Source organism: Hemiscyllium ocellatum, chromosome 4 (assembly GCF_020745735.1).
Source record: "Hemiscyllium ocellatum isolate sHemOce1 chromosome 4, sHemOce1.pat.X.cur, whole genome shotgun sequence".
NCBI classification, from domain to species: Eukaryota; Metazoa; Chordata; class Chondrichthyes; order Orectolobiformes; family Hemiscylliidae; genus Hemiscyllium; species Hemiscyllium ocellatum.
Genome location: NC_083404.1, coordinates 93,656,974 through 93,682,284, shown reverse-complemented (window position 1 = coordinate 93,682,284; position 25,311 = coordinate 93,656,974). Strand labels below are relative to the sequence as shown.

Sequence of the window (25,311 nt, the reverse complement as noted above, 5' to 3'; positions counted from 1 at the left end):
TGCTCTCACACAACAGAAAATAAAAAGAAAATCTTGGCCTTTTATTACAACTGAGTGAGGCTGTGCTCAGCTGGAATTGGGCTTTAATTGATTTTGGTTGCATTGCAGTCCGAACACATGGCCTTAAGGGAATAAATCCTTTAGCACAGACTTGCATGGTAATTATATCGTACATTGGTTCTCTCCTGTTTTAATATTTATGAAATTTCTTGTTACTTCCATTGGCCTCCATATCAAAAATCAATTGGTGGATTTCCTAATGCATGCCTTGGGAGAATTGCTTGATAACAACAATACTAAAAGAAAGTGTGCTGGAGACTGTTACAGGAACTAAATGTTACATGTGCAGTGAATAGTTCCATATGCAAAATGTTAATTCAGTACAGATGGATAAATATTAAATTCTCCTTAAAACCTAGTGTATACAAATGACATTCCGAAATATAATGTGGATATTTTAAATCAACATGCCTAAAGGTGCTATGACATACCTCTGGAGAATGTTGGACTTGAACCCAGGCCTTTAAATCCAGAGACAAGGACACTACTGCACTACCGTACAAGCCTTCTGAAGTACAATGTACACTTAGCCAAGACAAAATAATAGATACAAGACCTTTGAGCATTCATGCTACTTATGACCTTGGAAACATATGATTAGAAGAAATATAGCTCTAGTTTGAAGAATATTACTTGAATTTATTCCTTGACGTGATTCTGAGTACTATCATTCCTCACTAACACTAAAGAATATCAGATGAGATTTTTAAGTCATAGTTTTCATATGAACTAAATACAATCTTGAAAAATAGTAAAAACAAGTTGTCAGGGAAAAATTCACATATTTATCATATTCTAACGAACAGATAGTAATTTTACATGCACATCCTCATAGGAGGACAAGAATTGGATCTATTTTTGCCTTTGACAAATCTAAATAGATTTATTGTGCAGATAAAGAAATGGTTTTATACACATAACCATTAGAAACAGATAGAACAGCTGTTCTTCTGTTAACACTGATTTTGTACCTTCAAAAAGAATCAAAGATACTATCGTGATTTCTTAACATAGGATCACCACTATTCTTTACAGGAAATTAATAGGTTATGTCATTAAAAATGGGGTATGTCCATCCATAGTAAAGTATATTTATTAACTAAATATTTGGCACTATTTATGTGAAAAAAATACAGCGGAGAGATAAAGAGAGTTTTACTTTGCAGATAGTAAGATCCGATTAGGGTTTATCACTGGAATTTTAAATCTTTGAAACCCAATCCTACTTCTCAATTTAATGTTTGAAACAACGGGCTGGATATTAATATCAGAGACAAGAATCAGATGAGATTAATCCCTTGCCCTGGTCCAGCTTCTGTCTTGAGATTACTGGGGTACTGGATTTTCCAGGAGTTGTATTTCATTTGGAGACAGGCTTGCTCCTCCGAAGTGGAAATGAAGGCAGGCTGAGTCTCAAACAGGCAGGTTAGAAGAGTCACCTCTGCAGTCAGTGTATCATTTCTATACAGTTGAATCATTAGATTATTTTAAATCTCCCCCGCAGATCCTTAACTCGTCACCCATTATTCACTTTATGAATAGAACTTGCAAAATTTACAATAACAATAGGAGCCCATTGAATAACACACTCCTTTCCCTAAATAAATAAATCAATACTTCAAGTCAGCTTTGAAAATAAAATCAAGCATTTGAAAAATGATTAGGCAGTTGAATTGCAGACAAGAACCCATAATGATCGAATCAACTTCAGAACTATCTCAACAAGTGCCAAAATCGATGCATAAAGCAAAGGAATAGGATTAAAGAAGTTGGTCTGGTTATCTTACTGGTATACAATTTCAATACTGTAAAATGTGCCAGACATTTCATGCGTGTTTTTAGTTCATCAGAAAGCTTTTTGATGTTGCAATGTTGATTTTCTACATGACAGCTTACTATTTGGCAGAAAAAATCATGCTTGCAAATATATTATAAAACAGAGTCCTAATGGGCTCAAAACCTTAACTTTGTTTTGCTCTCCATAGATGCTGCCAAACCTGCTGAGCTTCTGCTGCATTCGCTGTTTTTAATATTAAATACATGAATAAATTGGTAGTTAAATATTCAATTGCTTATGTTTAGCAGCATCTTATTATGAGCTGCAAAGGACTCAAACATTTAATTCAACTTTTAAACTCATCCCATCTCCAAACCACGTAGATAGCTGTAAAATCCGAATGATGCTAAAGTCTAGTTGCCTCCATGAAAATTAAACCAAACTGATTGGAGACAGGCACTTAATAAGGCCAAATCCCTCTCAATTCCCTGTTTACCAGAAACAGGCAGACTTAGGGCTCACTTTGTTCCCTGCTCTCATAAAAATGGCTGAGACAGGTAATGCATTGCAAAACCTCAGAGGGGGATAACACTTTCATCCCAACTCCATTTAATCAGCACTATGAAAGTCCAGCCAGTGTCTGAAATCCTGCCTCAATAGGGGAAAGGATTTTGTGGCCAGGATGGAAAGCTGTTGGTTCTGATGACAAACATATGAACAACTTATTTGTGATGTAGTGGGCTCTGGATCAATTGTGATGGAGTCAGGCCAGGCATGCGCAGTAATTTAGCAAATGTACAATACTGTTTACAGGTCCCTGGTAATTACTTATTGGCACTCTGCGTTGGTCTATTGATTGTAGGTTTGACTCAGTAAACTATTTCTTCCACCTCAGAAAGTTGGAGATTGAAATCTCAGGAGAATTAATTGAGCATATGATCTGAAATCTTAGTGCAGCACTGGAGGAACCCATGAGTTAGTGACTGTTTTGCTACTTAGGTGCCCGCCAGAATTGTTTACATAGCAACTCACATCACTTGAAAGTCTTTAACAAATGCTTTGAAACTTGTGTGTCAAACATGGTGAGGTTCTATTTGAATACGAAATTTATTTGCACATACAACTTGATGCAAAAAACAAAATCAAGTTTAAAATACCACCTTCTACTGTATTTCAAAGCTGGAACAAGACTCAGAAGAGTTTGGGAACTTGACCATTTCACATTAACTAAAAGAATAAAAAGAACTACTCAGCTGGTGAGAAGAACATTAAAAAAGCTGACTGAAAAATTTGTAGGATCTCTCAGCTGACTCATTCAAGCATTAATGATTTATTTATAAATATCTTCAAAATACTTAGTTTTTATTCATACTTTGAATATTTTCCACAGTGCCACGTGCACATAACATTAATGTGCTCATATACCAAGCTTCCACTGCAAATTTACTACAACACACATAAAAGCATAGAAAAGATGACTATGAATTCATAAATTATAATATTTATTCAAACCTTTTCCTTCCCATGTCATTCTTTTCAACAAAAAATATTTATCTTTTAAAACAAAATTGTCACATATTCAGAATACACCCCTCCATACTATTTTTGTTTTATCTTTTGTTGAAAGCACAGCGCGGTCACTTTCACCTGCATGGTGTTCCCTTTGTTTTGAAAAACAGTGTACAAGTTGTTGAAATTTAATGCAAGGACTTATCCTTAATGACAAGTGTTCCAGTTGGGAGTTTTATTACATATAACAAAAAACTGTGGATGTTGGAAACCTGAAATGAAAACAGAAATGGTTGGAGAAGCTCAGCTGAATTGACAGCATCTGTGGGAAGAAAACAGAGTTAATATTTTGAGTTTAAAGACATTTCTTCAAAAAACCTAACTTTATTACATCAGTAATATGTCAAGAGTCTTAACAAGGGTCTGCTGGTGTTTATGCACCATCTCCACCCATCATTCCTCATCGAAATTTACTGTTATTAATCATTTAAACAACACCTTGTGCTGCCTGTAGGACGCTAACTGAAATGTTAAACAGAGTAGGCTACAGGCCCCTCTGAAAAACTGCAACAAACAAATTTGGAACTGATTAATCTTGTTGAATCCAGAAAAATCCAACACTTCTCTCCATAAGTTCTGTCAAAAAGAAAGGGCATAAATAAGGGCACATGGTCAGTGTGAGGGAGGCTTATAGAGTCATAGAGATGTACAACACGGAAACAGACCCATTGCTCCAACTCGTCCATGTTGACCGGATATCCTAACCTAGTCTAGTCCCGATTACCAGCATTTGGCCCATATCCCTCTAAACCCTCCTATTCATATACCCATTCAAGTGCCTTTTAAATGCTGTAATTGTATCAGCCTCCACCACTTCCTCTGGTGGCTCATTCCACACATGCAACACCATTTGCGTGAAAAAGTTGCCCCTTAGGTCCATTTTAAATCTTTCCCCTTTGACCCTAAAGCTATGCCCTCTAGTTCTGGACTAGTTCCCCCACCACAGGGAAAAGACCTCATCTATTTACCCTGTCCATGTCTGTCGTGATTTTATAAACCTCTATATGGTCACTTCTCAGCCTCCAATGCTTCAGGGAAAACAGCCCCAGCCTATTCAGCTTCTCTCTATAGGTCAAACTCTCCAAACCTGGCAACATCCTTGTAAATATTTTCTGAACCCTTTCAAGTATCACAACTTCCTTCCGATAGGAAGCAAACCAGAACTGCATGCAATAGTCCAAAAGTGGCCTAACCAATGTCCTGTACAGCTGCAACATAATATCCCAACTCCTATACTCAATGCTCTGACCAATAAAGGAAAGCATACAGAATGCCTTCTTCACTATCCTATCTACCTGAGACTCCACTTTCAAGGAATTATAAACCTGTACTCCAAGGTCTCTCTGTTCAGCAACACTCCCCATGACCTTACCGTTACATGTATAAGTCCTGCTCTGATTTGCCTTTCCAAAATGTAGCACCTTGCATTTATCTAAATTAAACTTCACCTGCCACTCCTTGGCCCTTAGGCACATCCAATCAGGACCCCGGCGTAAGTGGAGGTAACCTTCTTCACCGTCCACTACACCTCCAATTTTGGTGTTATCTGCAAGCTTACTAACTATACCTCCTATGTTCACATCCAAATCATTTATTTGAATGACAATAAGCTGTGAACCAGCTCTGTATCCAAATGGCTAGTTCTCCCTGTATTCCATGTGATCTAACCTTGCTAACCAGTCTACCATGAGGTACCTTGTCAAATGCCTTACAGAAGTCCATATAGATCACATGCACTGCTCTGCCTTCATCAATCCTCTTTGTTGCTTTTTCAAAAAACTCTATCAAGTCAATGAGACATGATTTCCCACGCGCAAAACCATGTTGACTATCCTAAATCAGTCTTGCCTAGCCAAATACATGTAAATCCTGTCCCTCGGGATTCCCTCCAACAACTTGCCCAACACCGACGTCAAGCTCACTGGTCTATAGTTCTCTGACTTCTCCTTATTACCTTTCTTAAATAGTGGCACCATGTTAGCTAACCTCCAGACATCTGGCACCTCACCTGTGACTATCGATGATCCAAATATCTCAGCAAGGGGCCCAACAATCCCTTCCCTCACTACCCACAGAGGTCTAGGGTATGCCTAATGAGGTGCTGGGGATTTATCCGCTTTTGTTTGAGTTAGGATGAGGATGAGTGAATACATTGGGAATTTGTTCAAAACAAAAATGGAAATGGAGTATATAATGGGAAAGAAGTGTTTAAAGTAAGGTTCACTGCAAGAAACAAAGTGTGCTCTACTCTTCTACTCCTTTTTCATCTTCCAGAATTTAATTTCTGATTTTGGACAGGAGAAGGAGATAGTAAATCAGTAATTGGTATAATTAGAAACTGTAAGTTTTCTCAGTATTGTAAGTGTTGCATTGGTTTATCTGGATTGTAAAGTTTAGCTTAGATTAGATTACAGTGTAGAAACAGGTCCTTCGGCCCAACAAGTCCACACCGACCCGCCGAAGCGCAACCCACCCATACCCTTACATTTACCTCTTACCCCTCAATACGGGCAATTTAGCATGGCCAATTCACCTGACCTGCACATCTTTGGACTGTGGGAGGAAACCAGAGCACCCGGAGGAAACCCACGCAGACACGGGGAGAACCTGCAAACTCCACACAGTCAGTCGCCTGAGGCGGGAATTGAACCTAGGTCTCTGGCGCTGTGAGGCAGCAGTGCTAACCACTGTGCCACCCATGCCACCCACTAGCTGTAGTGCTAAATCTTATTAGGAATTATTGAATATATATATTATGATTTAATTCATTAGCAACATTTAAGAGATCAGCATATATTAGAGATGGCAGAACAATTGATTTGCTGTGTTTGAAGAATGTGGGAGTTTCTGGATGATGGTGAGATCTAGGGCTAGCACATCTGAGATAACAGCTTGCAGTTGCAACAAATAATGAGTTAGAGGCTGAGCTGCAGATATTGAGGTCCAACACCCTTGGAAGTCATCATACCGTGAGTGTTCAGAGACAGACAAATGTAACTGTAAAGTGAGGCAGGATCCTGCTAGCAGGAGGGCAGGACTCTCTGCATGGAGCCTACAGGAGCAAATGTCCAGAAGTTTCAGTTATTTCAGCTTGCTTGGATGAGAGTGAGGGTCACAGGTTGGACGCAATAACTGACCATGGCACTGTAATACAGGAAGTTATCAAGAGGGAATGTAAGGAAGAATGTAATGGTAGTAGGGCAATATAATGAGGAGGGTCGACACTGTTCTCTACAGCAAAGGGAAGTCCAGAGGGTCCTGTTGTTTGCCCAGTGCTAAGGTTTGGGATATCTGCTCAGGAATAGGAAAGAACTTGAGTGGGAAGCAAAAGAGATGCAGCATCTGAGGAGCAGAAAAATCGACGTTTTGGGTAAAAGCAAAACATCGATTTTTCTGCTCTTCAGATGCTGCCTGACTTGCTGTGCTTTTCCAGCACACTCTAATCTTGACTCTAATCTCCAGCATCTGCAGTACCTACTTCCACCCTGGGAAGAGAAGGAGCCTCTGGTCATTGACTATGTCAGTAGCAATGACATGGTTAGAATGAGAAAAGGTGTTCTGCTGAGCGAAGTTAGCTGTTTAATTAAAGAGCAGAACCTCAAAAGATAATAATGTCTAGATTAGAGCCACATACATTCATAGAGACTTAAAGCATGGAAACAGACCCTTTAGTTGAACTCATCCATGCCTACCAGATATCTCAACCTAATCTAGTTCCACCTGCCAGCACCCGCCCATATCCCTCCAAACCCTTCCTATTCATATACACATCCAAATGCCTCTTAATGCTGCAATTGTACCAGCCTCCACCATTTCCTCTGGCAGCTTATTCCATACACGCACCACCCTCTGCATGAAAAGGTTGCCCCTCAGGTCCTTTTTATATCTTTCCCCTCTCACCCTAAACCTATGCCCTCTAGTTCTGGACTCCCCTACCCCAGGGAAAAGACTTTGCCTATATATCCTATCTATGCTCTGCATGATTTTATAAACCTCCATAAGATCACCCCTCAGCCTTCGATGCTGCAGGGAAAACAGCCCCAGCCTGTTCAGCCTCTTCCTACAGCTCAAATCTTCCAACCCTGGCAACATTCTTTTAAATCTTTTCTGAACTCTTTCAAGTTTCACATCTTTCCGATAGGAATGAGACCAGAATTGCACGCAATATTCCAACAGTGACCTAACCAATGTCCTGTACAGCTGCAACATGACCTCCCAACTCCTGTACTCAATCCTTTGACCAATAAGGCAGAGCATACGACATGCCTTTCTCACTATCAAATCTACCTGTGACTACACTTGCAAGGAGCTATGAACCTGCATTCCAAGGTCTTTTTGTTTAGCAACACTCCCTAGGATCTTACCATTAAGCGTCTAAGTCCTCTTAAGACTTGCTTTCCCAAAATGCAGCACCTCACATTTATCTAAATTAAACTCCATCTGCCACTCCTCAGCCCACTGGCCCATCTGATCAAGATCCCATTGTAATCTGAAGTAATCTTCTTTGTTGTCCACTACACCTCCAATTTTGGTGTCATCTGCAAACTTACTAACTATATCTCCTATGTTCATAACCAAACCATTTATATAAATGACAAAAAGTAGAGGGCCCAGCACTGATCCTTGTGGCACTCTACTGGTGACAGGCTTCCAGTTTGAAAAACAACCCTTCACCACCACCCTCTGTCTTCTACCTTTCAGCCAGTTCTGTATCCAAATGGCTAGTTCTCCCTGTATTCCATGAGATCTAATGTTGCTCACTAGTTTCCCATGGGGAACTTTGTCGAACGCCTTACTGAAGTCCATATAGATCACATCTACTGCTCTGCCCTCATCAATCCTCTTTGTTACTTCCTCAAAAAACTCAAATCATGTTTGTGAGACATGATTTCCCACGCACAAAGCTATGTTGACAATCCCTAATCAGTCCTTGCCTTTCCAAATACATATAAATCCTGCGCCTCAGGATTCCCTCCAACAACTAGCCCACCACTGACGTCAGGATCACGGGTCTATAGTTCCCTGGCTTGTCCTTACCACCTTTCTTAAATAATGGTACCACATTAGCCAACCTCCAGTCTTTTGGCAACTTATCTGTGATTATCAATGATACAAATATCTCAGCAAGGAGCCCAGCATCACTTCCCTAGCTTCCCACAGAGTTCTACACCTCATCAGGTCCTGGGGATTTATCTACCTTTAAGTGTTTGAAGACATATAGCACTTTCTCCTCTGTAATATGGATATTTTTCAAGATGTCATATACACACACACATTATCATAGGATGGATAAGATTAGAATAATGAATGAGTAGCTTAAAGGTTCTATGGGAGAAGTGTATTTTTGGTTGGGGTACTGGAGAATGTGGGATTGTAACATCAGGTGGTCTACACTTGAACTGTGCTTGGACTGGTTTTCTCACTAGCTACATAACTAGGGAAGCAGAAAGGATTTAAACTAAATGGCAAGCTTGATTGTGGTTGTGGGCGGTCAGTCTTCTCAGCTCCAGGACATCTCAGCAGGAGTCCCTCAGGGTAGTGTCCTAGGCCCAACAATCTTCAACTATTTAATCAATGAACTTCTCTCTGTCATAACGTCAGAAATGGGGATATTCACCGATGACTGCACAGTGTTCAGCACCACTAGCAACTCCGCCAATACTGAAGCAGTCCGTGCTCAAATACAACAAGTTCTGGGCAATATTCAGGTTTGGGCCAACAGGTGGCAAATAACATTCACATCACAAAAATGCCAGACAATGACCATCACCAATAACAGACACTCAAACCACCACCCCTTGACATTCAACAGCATGACCGTCACTGAATCTCCCATTGGGGTTACCATTGACCAGAAACTCAAGTGGACTCACCACATAAACACAGTGGCTGCAAGAGCAGGTCAGAGATGAGGGATACTGTGGTGAGTAACTCACCTCCTGACACCCCAAAGTCTATCCACGATCTGCAAGGCACAAGTCAGGAATGTGATGGAATACTCCACACTTGCCTGGATAAGTGTAGCTCTAACAACACTCAAGAATCTTGGCACCATCCAGGACAAAGCAACCCACCATATTGGCACCACATCTACAAACATTCAACCCCTCCACCACCAGTGTTCAGTAGCAGCAATATGTACTATCTACAAGATCCTTAGACTGCACCTTCCAAGCCCATGACCACTTCCACCTAGAAGGACAAGGGCAGCAGGTACTTGGGAACACCACTACCTGCATGTTCCTCTACAACCCACTCACCACTCTGACTTGGAAATATACCACCATTCCTTCACACTCGTTGGGTCAAAATCCTAGAATTTCTTCCCTACTGGGCATTGAGGATCAACCCATAGCAAGTGGACTGCAATAGTTCAAGAAGGCAGCTCACCACCATCTTCTCACGGGAAAATAGGGATGGGCTATCAATGATGGCCAGCCAGCGATGCCCAAGTCCCACAACTGAATTCAAAATAACTTAAGAAATCAAGGGAATGGTCCAAGAGAGCAAAAGACCAATATGGAAAATGAAGATCAGAGAACAGCAGGGGAAAAAAAGACCTAAGAATATACCACCCTGCAAACCTGGATACTACTAAGACATCAAAAAAAGGCTTTGCAGTCTCAATCTGGAAAGCACCAAATCTAACCCCTGTATTCAAAAATGGAAGTAGATAAAAAAACAGGAAATAATTGGCCACTTAACATCTGTTGACAAAAAGGTGTTGGAAATAATCATTGGGTTTATCACTGGAGGCATTTGGAAAACTGAAAGTAAGCAGGAAGATTCACTATGACTTTGTGAAAGAGAAATTATGTTTAATTAGTTTGTTGGAATTCTTTACGGACAAAGGGAGCCAATTGATGCATTGCACTTGGATTTGCAGATAACATTTGACAAGGTTCAACATAAAATGTTATTGTCGAAAAAAGGAGTTTGTGGAAACATACCAGCATGAAGAAAGATTGGCTGGCTGGCAGAAAAGAGTGTTCATACTGTAAATTTTTGCTATAAATTCTGTGTTATGATCGAGCCCTCCACTATCACCTGAAGGAGCGTCGCTCCGAAAGCTAGTGTGCTTCCAATTAAACCTGTTGTTGTGTGATTTTTAACTTTGTACACCCCAGTCCAACACTGGCATCTCCAAATCATGTGCATAAATGGGTTGCTTTCAGACTGGCAGGTTATGATGGGTGGTTTCCTGTCGGGGTCTGTGTTGGATCATCAACTTTTTACAATTTAGATCAATGACTCATTTGACAGGAACAAAGGCATGGTGGCTAAGTTAACAGATGACATAAAGTTAGGTGACAAAATATGTAGTGAAGATGACATAACAAAATGCTAACTGATATATGTGGGTTAAGTAAATAGGCAAAAATCTGGCAAATAGAGTTTAATGGGGAAAATGCAAAGTTGTTCACATTGGCAGGAGGAATAAAAAGACAGCATATAATTTAAATGATGAATGCCGAGAATTTCAAAGTGCAGAGGGAACTAAGTGTTCTACTGCTCAAGTCATAAAATGTTAGGATGCAGATATAACAAATGATTAACAAGGCTAAAGGAAAGCTATCTTTATTACGAGAGAGAATGTAACACAGAAATGATATGCTTCAGTTATATAGGGCACTGGTGAGACCAAATCTTGAATGCCATATATCGCTTTTGCTTCTTATGGAAGGAGGGATGCAAATGCATTGGAGGCAGTTCACAGGATGTTTACCAGTTTTATGCTTGAAATGAGGATCAGTTGGACAGACTAGACTTGTTTCCAACAAAGGAGAAAGTGAGGACTGCAGATGCTGCGGATCAGAGCTTAAAAACGTGTCGCTGGAAAAGCGCAGCAGGTCAGGCAGCATCAAAGGAGAAGGAGAATCGACGTTTCAGGCATAAACCCTTCTTCAGGAATGAGGAGGGTGTGCCAAGCAGGCTAAGATAAAAGGTAGGGAGGAGGGACTTGGGGGAGGAGCGTTGGGAATGCGATAGGTGGAAGGAGGTTAAGGTGAGGGTGAAAGGCTGGAGAGAGGGTGGGGGCGGAGAGGTCGGGAAGAAGATTGCAGGTCATGAAGGCAGTGCTGAGTCTGAGGGCTGGGACTGAGAAAAGATGGGGGGAGGGGAAATGAGGAAGCAGGAGAAATCTGGATTCATCCCTTGTGGTTGGAGGGTTCCTAGGCAGAAGATGAGGCGCTCTTCCTCCAGGCGTCGTGTTGCCACGGTCTGGCAACGGAGGAGGCCAAGGACCTGCATGTCCTTGGCGAAGTGGTAGGGGGAGTTAAAGTGTTCAGCCACGGGGCGGTTGGTTGGTTGGTTGGTTGGTTGGTGCGGGTGTCCCAGAGGTGTTCTCTGAAACGTTCTGCAAGTAGGCGGCCTGTCTCCCCAATGTATAGGAGGCCACATCGGGTGCAGAGGATGCAGTAAATGATGTATGTGAAGGTGCAGGTGAATTTCTGATGAATATTGAAGGATCCCTTGGGGCCTCGGAGGAAACTGAGGGGGGAGGTGTGGGCGCAAGTTTTGCATTTTTTGCAGTTGCAGGGGAAGGTGCTGGGAGTGGAGGTTGGGTTGGTGGGCGTGTGGATCTGACAAGGGAGTGGTCTTTCCAGAACACTGATAAGGTTGGGGAGGGAAATATATCCTTGGTGGTGGCGTCCGTTTGGACGTGGCGGAAATGACGAAGGATAATCCTATGTATCTGGAGGTTGGTAGGGTGGTAGGTGAGGACTAGTGGGGTTCTATCCTGGTGGCGATTGGAGGGGTGGGGCTCAAGGGCGGAGGAGCGGGAAGTGGAGGAGATGCGGTGGAGAGCATCGTCAACCACGTCTGAGGGGAAATTGCGTTCTTTGAAGAAGGAAGCCATCTGGGTTGTTCGGTGTTAGAATTGATCCTCCTGGGAGCAGATATGGTGAAGGCGAAGGAATTGGGAATATGGGATGGCGTTTTTACAGATATACCTAGATTACACCTCCCCCTACCCTGCCCCCTGTAAAAACGCCATTCCATATATTAAGCTTATTTCCAAAGTTTAGAAAAATGAATACTCATTTAATTGAAATGTACAATGACTTAAATTTGACAAGGTGAATGCAAAAAGGATGGTTATTCTTACAGTAAATTCAGAAGAAAGGTATTGCTGTTTTAAAACTGGGAGTTTCCCTTTTTAGGACAGAGATGAGGTGATTTTTCTTTTTCTTTCCAGAAATCATACAACCGTTGAATTCTTTGCCTCAGAAGATGACAGATATGTGGTAATTGAATATTTGAAGATGGAAATAGATTTGTCTTTGTCTTGGAAAATGAGATTAGAATAGTTAGGTGGTTGTTTTTGACTGGTGCAGACTTGATGCGCTGAAGGGCCTTTTTCAAAGAGCTTTATGCCTCTATGATTCGAAGAGAATCAAAGACATTGGGGTTAGATGAGGGTTTAAAACTGGGAATAAAATGTATCAGCCATGACCTTACTGAATGGTGGAGCAGGCTTGAGGGACTGAATGGCCTACTTCGTCATGTATTAGAACCAGTTGTCAACGTTCCTTTCCTCTTCAAGCAGTGATGAACCTGTCAACCTGATGGCTCACCAATTTTATTCCACTAAAATGTGAAGATGAAAATAGCTAGTTGGGAGTGGCGCAGTGGCTCAGTGATTAGCACTGCTGCCTCACAGGACCAGGCACCCAGGTTTAATTCCAGCCTTGGGCAGCTATCTGTATGGCATTTGCACATTCTCCCTGTGTCTTTGGGGTTTCCCCCAGGTGCTCTGGTTTCCTCCTGTACTCCAAAGATGTGTAATTTAGGTGGATTGGCCATGCTATGATACCTGTAGTTTCCAGGGGTGTGCAGATTAGGTGGATTAGCCATCGTAAATGTGGGGTTATGGGAATAGGGTGGGATGTTCTTTGAAGGCTGGTGTGACTCAATAGGCTTTTATGGCTTTTATCTGCACTGTAGGGATTCTATGACTGTAGATTTCCAAATGAATTCCCAACCCAAAAATCAGTCTTGTTATCCTTTGTCAGGTTGTTATTTCCACCCCCCTCAGAAACATGCCTGTCTCAATGGGCAACAAGCCTCCCTACATTCAGATTTCTTTTCTCTAATAGCTAATCAATTTCTTTTAATTAAGTGAAGCATAAATAACAGATATATATAATAGATATGTGTAAAGATCTTATTAGCAGCGCAAGAGACTGCTTGTTAGATTACATTTTTAAAATTTTGTATCTTACAAATCCCATCATTTAACCTGACAACTAACCTTTCTTTATGACTACAATATAAGGAGCATCAGTTTATTTCAGCAGAAATATATAGTCCACTTTCACATGCTTCTAGATAAAATACAATATAATTTTCTCCTTTTCTATGATAACTATAAACTCCATTCCAAAGTTCCAACCCTCAATTATTTGTAATCTGCTTTTATCACAGTGTAATACAAAATAAAACTGATATTAACCCACTCAGTTTTTCCTCTATTCTAAATAGCTAACTTGATATTTATTGCACAACACCTGATGTACGTTTGCTTCCAGCAATGTATCTTTAACTACTGCAGCAGTGATTATGAAATCTCTTGTGACAAAAGAGGTATTGAAAGATCCATGAGATAATTAGTATAGCTCACTGTTTTATGCAAATGTTATATTCACAGTATTAACATTAAGCGACTTTGTTACAGAGTAGCATGCTTCCAACACCCAAATATTTGCCTAATATCAAAACACTGTAGCTTGTGGGACTACATGGCCATTAAATGTTGGTGCACCAAGTTTCTACTCCTATTTATTTTTCAGATGAGAGACCAGTTACAATTTTTCACTCAAGACATTGCTAATTAAAGTTTTGTGGTTACATTTGTTAAATGAAAATCCAGAGGGACAGTGAGAAATGGGTAGGAAATGTATCATTTACATTTGTGTAGGACCTTATTTACTCCGTCTGCCTAGCAGAAGCTGAATGAGATGGTGGACTAAAATTTAAAATTATAGTTGCCAAGGATACCCATCCAATAGCCAGTAATGTTCTCATCAAAAATTGAATATCTAATAGCAAAATCAAGGTCCCTGTGGAAATTTGACATGACAAAGCTGTTGGAGAGTGGCTCCAAGACCGAAAGAAGTCCAGAATGCCAAATTATTATAATTTAATAAAAATTGTGCACACATGAAGTGGAAGTGCTTCCTTGGTTGTCACAAACAAACCTTGAGCTCACACTGCCGTTTTTTTCCCTCCACCTTCCTCAACTGCAATGATCTCGTAGGAAATTGTGGCTACTGCAGATACTGGGGTTCTCCCTGATGAAGGGCTTTTGCCCAAAACATAGTTTTTCCTGCTCCTCGGATGCTGCCTGACCTTCAGTGCTTTTCCAGCACCACTCTAATCTTGACTGCAACAATCCCTTGACAGTTCCTGATCGCTGGGGGCTATTCTGTCTGCACACTGAGAGGCTTCTTCCAACTGATTTAATGGCCAGACAACAGCTACCTTCCACCTTAACAACTGTTTTTCCCCTTCAGGAAGTCAACCTGTGGCATGTTAATGAGAGTTGGCTGTTAAAACTGACTGGGAATCTATTCCAGTTGGCTGCATTGAAACTTGCACTTAAAAAGTGATTCTTATCTGTTACATGGAAGATGGAGACACTGCACATACAGCAAATGGGAATTATTGAGAAGACGGTGAGTCCTCAGCCGCATAAACCAGCAAGATTGGTTCAATACTTGTCACTTTTTACTTGGTGGCATTTTATGAGGAACTGAGAACCACTCAGTTGTACAAATTGCCACAAAGTCAAAAAGCTATGAAACCAGATGGCTAACCCAGCAATCACCAATATATTTCCCTCCACTCTTCTATCTGCGTTCTGCAGAGACCATTCCCTTTGCAACTCCTTCATTAGGTCCACATTCCCCACCAACCTCAACCCCACCGACATCTTCCCCTCCCACTGCATGAGATGCAAAATCTGCCCCCTCACCTCCGTGCAAGGCCCTAAAGGATCATCTTAAATCCGACCGAGATTTTCCTGTACATCCTCCCACCTCATTCATTGCGTCCGTTGCTCTTGATGTGGTCTCCTCTACATGGGGGAGAGTGAGCGCCAACTCACAGCAGTTCAGAGAATATCTCTAGTCCGCACGCACCAAAACAACCCCACCATCTTGTGGCCAACCACTTCAACTCCCTCTCACACTGCCCCAACGGCATGCAAATCCTGGCCCTCCTCCACCACAAATCAAAACCACTCAACGACTGGATGAACGTCTCACCTTCCGCCTCGGGAGTCTACACCTACATGACATCAACACTGACTTCACCAGTTTCCAGATCTTCCCCCACCTCATCCCAGATCCAAGCCTCTAACTTGACACTGCCCTTTTGAACCGACCTACCTGTCCATCTTCCTTCCCATCTGTCTGCTCCTCACCAATGCAATCACCTCCTACCTGCAACCACCCATCATCATCCCACCTACTTTCCTCCGAGCCTCACCCTCACCCCTCCATTTATCTCTCAACCCCCTTCCCCCTCCAGATGAAGGGCTTATGTCTGAAGCATCGACTCTCCTGCTTCTCAGATGCTGCATGACCTGCGGTGCTTTTCCAGTGTCACGCCTTTTGACTCTGACTCTCCAGCATCTGCAGTCCTCTCTTGCTCCTAGGCACTAGAAGCATCAATAGTACACTGACCTGATGATTCTCCCAAGTCTTTTTCATTAACTTTATTGCAAATGAAGAGAGCTGTCCCTCAGACTAGTCAAGCAACAGCCTTGAATAAAAATACTCACTCAGTCACATCTTTCAGACAAATGCCACAGATACCTACATCATCATCCCTGTATCTCAAAATCCAGACTTCACAATGAACATGCACTCCATCATGTTGTGGGGCAATTCCATCATGCTGAATGGGACAAATTCAGATCAAATTATGCAGCTCAAAGCTGGGCAGCCAAGAGGCTGTGGGGGCCATCTGCAGCAGAATGGTATTCAACCACAATCTGTAACCTAATGAAATGACATAATCCTCATTCTAGCAGGAGATCATTGGTTCAATGATGAATGTTCAAAGGCATACCAGAATTTATGCAATGCATGCCCAAATCCAAATATGGTTGCAGCTGTTGGGATGATGATGGGTAGTTCCAGAACATTTCTGCAGGGTTCCCCAGGATGGTCCTAAGCCCAATCGGCATCAACTGTTTCATCGTGACATTCTTTTGATCATTAGATTAGAAGTGAAGATATTCTCTGATGCTTGCTGGGTACCATTTGCTACTCTTCAGATAGTGAAGCTTCCTGTGCCAACACACAGCAAGGCCTGGAGAACATTCAGGCTAATAATGATAAGTGCCAGGTGATGATCATTTCCAATAAGGAAGAGTCTAATTATTTACTTTGATGCTCATCATTGAATCCTCACAGTTGAAAATGCGTTGCTGGTTAAAGCACAGCAGGTCAGGCAGCATCCGAGGAATAGGAAATTCGACGTTTCGGGCATAAGCCCTTCCCCATTGAATCCTCACAATCAACATTCCTATGTAGATGATTTGTACAAACATTAATTTAAAAAAAGGACAATGAAATATCAATCTTTATCTCAACGAGGCTGGAATATACAGGTGAGGAAGTTATAGAAATATTAAAGAAACAGTAACATTAATTGGGTGTGCAGGGCAAAATTGCAAAATCTCAAAACATGTAAGAATTGTGAATACTAAGATGGGATTGTGGATTGCCTTTGAAATGGCATAAAAAGACTAGTGGAATGGGTGGACCAATGCCAGCAAAATTAATGCAGAGAAGTGTACAGTGATATATTTCAGTCTAAAAAGGATACAATTCCACAATGTGCTGGACCACAATGGCCTGAGGATATTGGTGCACAAATCATATAAGATGAAAAGGATAATTGAGAAAGCAGTTAATATGGCACATTGAACTATAGGCGTTACAGATGGGAGCATAAAGTCGAAGCAAAGGAATTATGTCAATCTTTTAAAAAAAACTTTTGGCTTCAACTGCAGTGGTGCCTCAGGAAGGATATGCAGGCTATAGAAATGTTTAAAAGACTGTTTCTGGGTGAAAGGAAACAGGAATGTTGATATCTGGGGCTATTTGCTTTAGGGAAGGTTTAAAATTGTGAGATTCCTGGACAGGATAAATTGGGAATAGCTACTCCAGTAATGGAAGAGTTGAAATCCAGAGGACACTGATTTAAGGTGACTGATAAAAGAACCAGGTGGTGATGAAAAAAAACTTTATGTACCATGTGGTCAGAATCTGGAAGAGACTTACAGTGTGTGTAGTGGTGATCTTTCAATCATGGGTTTCGAAAGAAAATGAGATAATGATCTGGACAGCAAAGAACTGTCAGACTACAAAAATGCGATTAGATGAGTAGCACTTACAGAGAATCAGCGCTGAGCCATTAGGTCAAATATCTTCCTTGTGTGTGTTGTAACTTTTCTATGATTATAAATGATGGGCCAGCTTTGCAGAATCTTGACCATAACCCATCTGATCTGATGAAATCAGTTTGGAACTGCACCTCCAAGTGGATGTATTGGCTATTGGCTTTGGAAAAGGTCCAACATTCATTCACATGAATAAGGTGTGAAAAGGATAGGTTTTGAGTACAAATTGCAGACGACAACACATTGTCCATTCTTTCAGATCACTGAAGGGTGATCTAACAATTATTTAAAATTATAAAGGCACTTGCCAGAATAGATACAAAGAAATAGATCTGCAGATTGGCGAGTACAGATTTATAATTAGAACCAAACAAAAACAGAAATAGCTGGAGAAACTCAGCAGGTCTGGCAGCATTTGTCAATAGAAAGCAAAGTTAACGTTTTGAGTATAGTGATCCTTCTTCAGCATACTTTACTAGGCCATTTAAGTCTTTTTTAATGGAAAAGAAGAGTTCTAAAAATCTGAAAATTTCTCTATCACAAAGGTCATGGTGTTGGATCATTTGAAATTTTCAAGACTGGGACTAATAGGTTTTTTTCAGGCAATAGTATCAAGGATTATAGATAAAAAGGTGGATATCAAGAGTTGAGGTATAAATCATCCATGATTTAATAAACCTCAAAGTATAGAGATCCATTAAACCATTCTGCAAAAATATCATAGTGAGTTGAACATTAACCATATTGAAATAGTTGTTTATTGTCTTGAAATAAGAAATATAATTTTACTGGAAAACAAATACAAATGTAGTAATAGTCTCAAAAGGTAAATAATATCTATTTACTTATATTTGGACGCACTAGCCCAATAGGTAGAATGTTCCAGCCATATTGTTATTGTAATTATAGAGTTCCATTCTGTTCCATTTTCTACTAATGGAGTGTGATTAAAATTCTTCCATAAAAAATGTTTAAACCCAGACAGTTATCCCATGTAAACATTTTTGTTCCTCAGATTTACTATGCAAAATATTAATTCTAAAATATCATATAACAACAATGATAGCAAGTCCTGAATGTTGGTCTTACTTCGAAAATATTTCCTTGTAAGACAAAATGGGTATTTTTTCTTCACAAAACATGATCGTGTTTGAATTTACGTATGTCATAAATAACATGCACTGGTTCATATATTTTGTTGCGGTTCCACTATTTTTTATTTTAACCAAATGCTAAACTCATTTCAGTTGAAATAATAACTTGATCTTCATTCGTTCAGGATCACATATAATTTTGGGCTGATCCACCAACAGACATGCACATGCTCTGTAACACATATTCCAAAATTTGCTTCAGTTCTATAATATTTTCCTTATTTGTCTCCAGTTTACCTTCCCCCTCCCATAACTCTGTGTTCTTGTGAATATATCGACTGCTACTAGGTGAGTTCTGCAGAACACTACAGATCTGTAATGCTAACCTCAGCTGACATTTTGCTTCCTAATCTGTGTTACCATGGTTAATTGAAGTACTACACAATCAGTAAGGAGTATGGGATGAGTTAATTCAGCAGAGACCAGAAACTAAACTTCAGACCTTTTTTTGTTTTCATGTTTCAAGTGCATAAAAATCAGTGCGCCTCCCAAATAATTTACCAAGGAAATACTTCCTTTTTTTAATATCTATTTTCTACATCTACAACATATTAGCCAGTCTCCTCCCCGTTACTTGTCACTGTCACTCTTGAGACCACCATTAGGAAATGACTTGACTTTTTATTGAATTTCTGTCTTTGCCTGATTGAGGTCTGGAATCAGAAATAGCTGCCTATATCTCACATGGCACAATTTTTTAAAGCAACACAATGCACTGACATTTGTCTGGCATGGTTCAGAAATGTACACGGTGGCTCAGTGGTCAGCACTGCTGCCTCACAGCTCCAGGGACCTGGGTTTGATTCCAGCACTGTCTGTGTGGAGTTTGCACATTCTCCCTGTGTCTGCGTGGGTGTCCTCCAAGTGCACTAGTTTCCTCCCACAATCCAAAGATGTGCAGATGAGGTAAATTGGCCATGTTAAATTGCCTCTGGTATTCAGGGATGTGCAGGTTAGGTGCATTGGTCAGGGGTAAATATAGGATACTAGGGGAATGGGTCTGGGTGGGTTACTCTTCAGAAGGTCGGTGTGAACTTGTTGGGCTGAAGGGCCTGTTTCCGCACTGTTTTCCCATCTGTAAATGGGGACATTGCAATTAATGAGTGCTTTAATTTACACTCTGACAAGCTATCTCTGGAGCATGATACCAGAACAGATTCTGAAACTTCTTAAACTTCTGTCCAATAGTTAACAAACTCTGTCTTGAAGTAAAAAAAATCCAATTTTAAAACTCTATAGTAACACAAGAATGAAAAAGTCCACTTTTCTGGTTTCCAGATTTTACAATCATCTTAATGTATAACCTCACAAAGGTTAAATGCAGTATATTAATTCTAAATCAACCTAAATCAAATTTAAACACCAACAAGAAACAATCGTCCTTGAGAGATCACTATCGGAAAGTTCGGTATTGCATCATGTTTGGTTGCTTCCATTTCTAAATAATCAAGAAATAGTTTGTTTGTTGTGTTAAACAGGGGCCTTTTATATAATCTATTTGTACAATACAGACTGACCAGTCCAAGAAATACACAGAACATGTTCACAAGCTGCTTATGCACTCTTCCTACAGTTTACAAACAGGCTCATCAAGTGGAAGTAAAACTGATACAGTACTTGTCTGTTATCAATTGTATTAGAATTTCCTGATATTATAAGGCTATTTTCTTCCTTGCCATTGCCAGAAGATTAGGTTTTTGTTGCAAAACTTAGCACAGTGCCTTCGCTCTCAATTGTAATGTATGAATTATGTTGTGGACTTGTCACCCTGCTGTCTCATTGAATAGACTGATGGCATAGTTGCTGTTATTTTCCCAAGGGCAATTTGTCATAGTATAAAAAACTGCCTGATTTGCCCCAGAGGCGATGCATTAACTTCTGTATTTATCTCAACAGGGGGAAAAAAATCCTTCCCTGGTAAATTTCATTTCAGTGTAATTTTAAACTGATTGAACTTCAAAGCTTATTGTTCATAAGCCCTTAAGCAAATTAAGTTGAACGACTGCAATCGTATCGGTTTTCGACAGCATCTTCGCATGCAAACAGCTAACCCTATATTCAACCAATTTCCCATTCATTGACGAATAATCATCACATTTCCCCATTTTCCTTTGACTTCTTTATATTAATTTTCTATGGCGTCATCCATGGGACACATTATGTTACATTTATTTTAAGTGACCTCTCTGTTGCAATACGTACATGAAAATCATCTCCCAGTTCTGCTTCCTAAAGTCTTTTCTTTTAGGTTTCAGGAAACTCACGCTGCAATTCGCAATGACAGTTATAATCATTCTCATATTTTCAATTACTGAACGTGTCAAGGAAGCAAGTGTCCATTCGGCAAGTAATTTAAACTTCTGACGACTACTTCTGTACAGTTAGTCCGCTTAATAATAGTAAAAAAAAAGAAATTGAATGGTCTCCTCCATTTAATAAACTGACCCCTCTGCCGACTATTAAATTGCAATTCCTTGTAGATTACTTTATTGACTTGCCTGGCTGCCTTAATCCTTGATTTGACCGAATGTGATTTAAAAGAACGTTTTGAAATGACAAGACTATTCTCTTCACTATATGTCATCATTTCCATCATCAAGTTGCCGTGCTTTCAACGATACTCACATCTCTGGTTGCGGCGTTTACCTTTGACCATACTCATTCTAAAAGGGTCCAGATTCCTTCTATCGTAATCCTACTCCTGGACAATAAAAAACAAAATATGCTGCTCCTTCTTCTCTGACAGGCAGTTGTTCTACTCACCGATTACTGATCTAACACCAACAGCCTGGATGATACCATTCTCTTGAAATGACAGGGGAGACAGAACCTTGGTTCTGCAGTCTTTCTCACCATGAATCTTTAAAAATAAGTGTTTTGTCGAATTGTGCTTCAAGCAGCAAATGCTCTCGATGGACCAAATGCAACAGAGGTAGAATCTACACTAAACTAATTATGTTTCTGCAAAATCTTAAGCCAGAATTTCCAATGTGCCTTTGCTCAATACTGTTTCTTTTTGACAGCTCTTTCGCACATTCTAACTGATTTTTTCAGAAGAGTTCATTAATTCATACAATTTCCTGGCATATGCAATATACCTGAGTGTACAGTGTGGGTGCTTGTGGCTCAGTAGTAGTGTCTTTACTAAAGGCTAGAAGGCCTGGGTTCAGAGATGGATCATAAACCTGTCTGAGCAGGTTAATTAAAATATCTACAGCTGAGCTGTGTCTTCAATGGGTAGGCAGTTCAGAATCAGGCAGTGTGTTATGTTTTACATTTAACTTTAGTCTATAGCTAACATGAGCTGAAATTATAATCTTTCAGACTGCCATTCAAATACCTATACAAGAACCAGAGATGCATATACACCTGTTGTGTCTTTTAAATAAAATAGTTACGCATGAACAGTATTTTTCACTGTTCTCAAATACAACCTTCAATACTGACATTAATTGAATGTAATTGGATTAACTGGATTGCCATGAGTGGTTCAATATGTTTATAGAGGATTCATTATAGGATCCATTCCCATAGAAATGCCCATCCTCGTGGCACACCACTTTCCCACATCTGTTGGAAAGTGAAAAGGCTCTATCATTGGAACTAATGAACAAAACCATTAAAAAAAACACTGTTTTTCAAATGGCACTTTGCTACACCCAGAGTTGCATACAGGGTCTTGGAGATTAAGTTTCCAGTCCTGGAGACTCAATGGTTGATTGCTGTTTCCCATAGGATCCTTAGCAGAAGAGTGTTTGCAAAGTAAACCTATGTTCCCTGTTGGGTCACTCAGTTTGCAATAATATTTATGGACAACTTTGCACTGAAATAAATGTGCTGCCAAATAGAGTCACAGAGTTACACAGCACAGAAACAGGCCCTTTGACCCTCCATGTCAAACAAACACCAAATACATTAATTCCATTTGTCTGCACTTGGTCCATTGACTCCTGTGCCCTGGCATTTTAAGTGCTCGTCCAGATACTTCTTAAATGTTGCAAGAGTACCTGCCCCCAATACCCTCTCAGGTAGCGCATTCCATATTTTTATCACCCTCTGGGTAAAAATAATTTTTCTCAGACCTCCTTGCTCCTCACCTTAAACTTATGCCTCTGGTCTTAGACACATCTGCCATTAGGAAAATATTCCATCTATTCTGTCTATGCCTCTCCTAGTTTTGTATAACTGAATCAGATCCCTCCTCAGCCTCCTCTGCTCCAAGGAAAACAAACCCAGTCATTCATCATAACTGACTTTTCATCCCAGGCAACATCCTGGTGAAACTCTTCTGCATGCTGTCCAGCGTAAGCATGTTTTGCCGATAGCATAGTGACTAGAACTGCCCAGAGTATTCTATCTGTGGCCTAACAATGTTTTATAAAGTTGTAACAAGACTACCTTGCCTCTATATTCTATGCCTTGGCAAATGAAGGCAAGTATCCCATATGCTGAAAATGTGTTGCTGGAAAAGCACAGCAGGTCAGGCAGCATCCATGGAGAGGGAGAATCGACGTTTTGGACATGAGCCCTTCTTCAAGTATCCCATATGCCATTTTCATGACCCTGTCTACTTGTGCTGACACTTTCAGAGATTGATGGACTTGTATGCCAAGGTCTCTCTGTTCCTCAATGCTTTCTCAGGACCTACTATTCATTGTGTACTGGTTGTTCTGCAACAGCACGCACTTCCTCAACCAAATTCACTGTAACACAATTGACAAATTGAGGATGCTGTTTCTAAAGTGTGAACTTTTAAAACGTATGTTGGCTGTAACGTGATTACAGCATCAACACTTTAAGTGCTGTTTCTAAAGCATGATTTTTCTATAACGTGGGATTGCATAAGAATGCAACCATCATGTTATAGAAGAACTGCCTGAATACTCTTCCATTATTAGACCTCCCAAAATGTGCCACTTTGCACTTATCTAGAAATTCCATCTTCCATTGCCCTGCCCAATTTACCAACTGATCAATATTAGATACAGCCTAAATCCATTCTCCTCATTATCAGCAACACTGCCCATTTTCATATCAACTGCAAACTTACAAATTGTACCTTCTACATTCAATCCAAGCCATTAATGCACATAACAAACAGCAAGGGTCTCAGCCTCAACCCCTGTAGTATACCATTGGTCACAGGCTTCCAATTGCAATGGTATTCCTCCATCACAACTCTTTATCTCCTATTTGCAAGCTAATTTTAACATATTAACTATCCTCCAGTCACCTGGCATTTCGTCATTTAAATCATGCTGCATATATTTGCCAATAAACAGAAGGTTCACAGGGCATCATGTGCATGTATCCATAACCACATTGAGGGAGATAGTGTCTACAGTGGTACATGAGCATTGGTGAATGATATGGGTGGTACAACAGGAATAGCGGCAGAAATAAAGTGGAAGACGCTGGTCTCAACTAAACCTATGAATATGCAAGAAACTCTGAAGGTCAATAGTTGCACCCACAGGGTAAGTGAACAAAAATTGAAGAAATTGATCTTTGTCACTCTTATATATCTCTGAGTAGCTGGTCACCAATCAGCCTTGTCAGGGGAGGATGATAATTTAGGATCATAGAATGATGCAACAGAAGAGGTCATTCAACATTTATAACTATGGTAGTTCTTCTGCTTTCTACGTTATAACTTGTCTATACTTCAAAAATACTTGATTGACTGTAAAGCACTTTGAGAAGTACGGTGATCATGAAAATCATCATATAAATACAAACATATTTCTTTCTTTTTGAAGCAGTTATCAAATTAGTCCCACCATTATAGTGCACATATTTGATAAAATTGCATAAATGCATTAATTCAGACAAAACGCAGAAGTTTAGAACACAGTGAAAATTATTTGGTTCATTATAGAGGCTATTCAACAGACCACTTTTTATCTGTATCCCTAGCAGTTACAACATTTGATTGGGAGTCATCAAGGGTAATGTGGTTTATTTTAATTATGGTTTAATTGGAGATATATTTTCTAAATGCATATTTGATCTCGACTTTGAACCTGGTGTAGTTTGCTGTAAATTCTGTCAAAATCGTTGAATGTTTCTGTACCACTTATTCTGCTTAAGCAAATTGCAAAAAAACAATGCATTCCATTAATTTATGGTAAAAGCTTTGAATCCCTGGAGTACAAACATTGTTGCTACCTTTTGAGTCTACTTACAGGAATGTATTTCTGCCTGTCCAAACTGGATATCATAGACAGGATTTGAATTTAAATATACTAATATAGTGAAAAAGATTAAAATAACCATTAATCAACAAAAAAAAAATGTTGGGCACCAGAAAATCAGTAAATGAATTTAAATGTGCT

The 25,311-nt window shown here is 40.1% G+C and overlaps 1 protein-coding gene across 2 annotated transcripts in view; it reads right to left on the bottom strand.

The window, feature by feature from the left end:
• LOC132815447 (RNA-binding Raly-like protein) overlaps nt 1-25,311 on the bottom strand; it is a 495,989-nt gene that overhangs the window by 311,585 nt on the left and 159,093 nt on the right. Inside the window, exon 1 of one of the 2 annotated variants that reach the window (XM_060824395.1) lies at nt 21,602-21,628. The exons of the other annotated variant lie outside the window; for it this stretch is intronic. The gene's annotated coding sequence lies outside the window, so the exon portion shown is untranslated. Of the gene's footprint in view, nt 1-21,601; nt 21,629-25,311 lie in introns of those variants that run through there. 2 annotated transcript variants of the gene reach the window in all.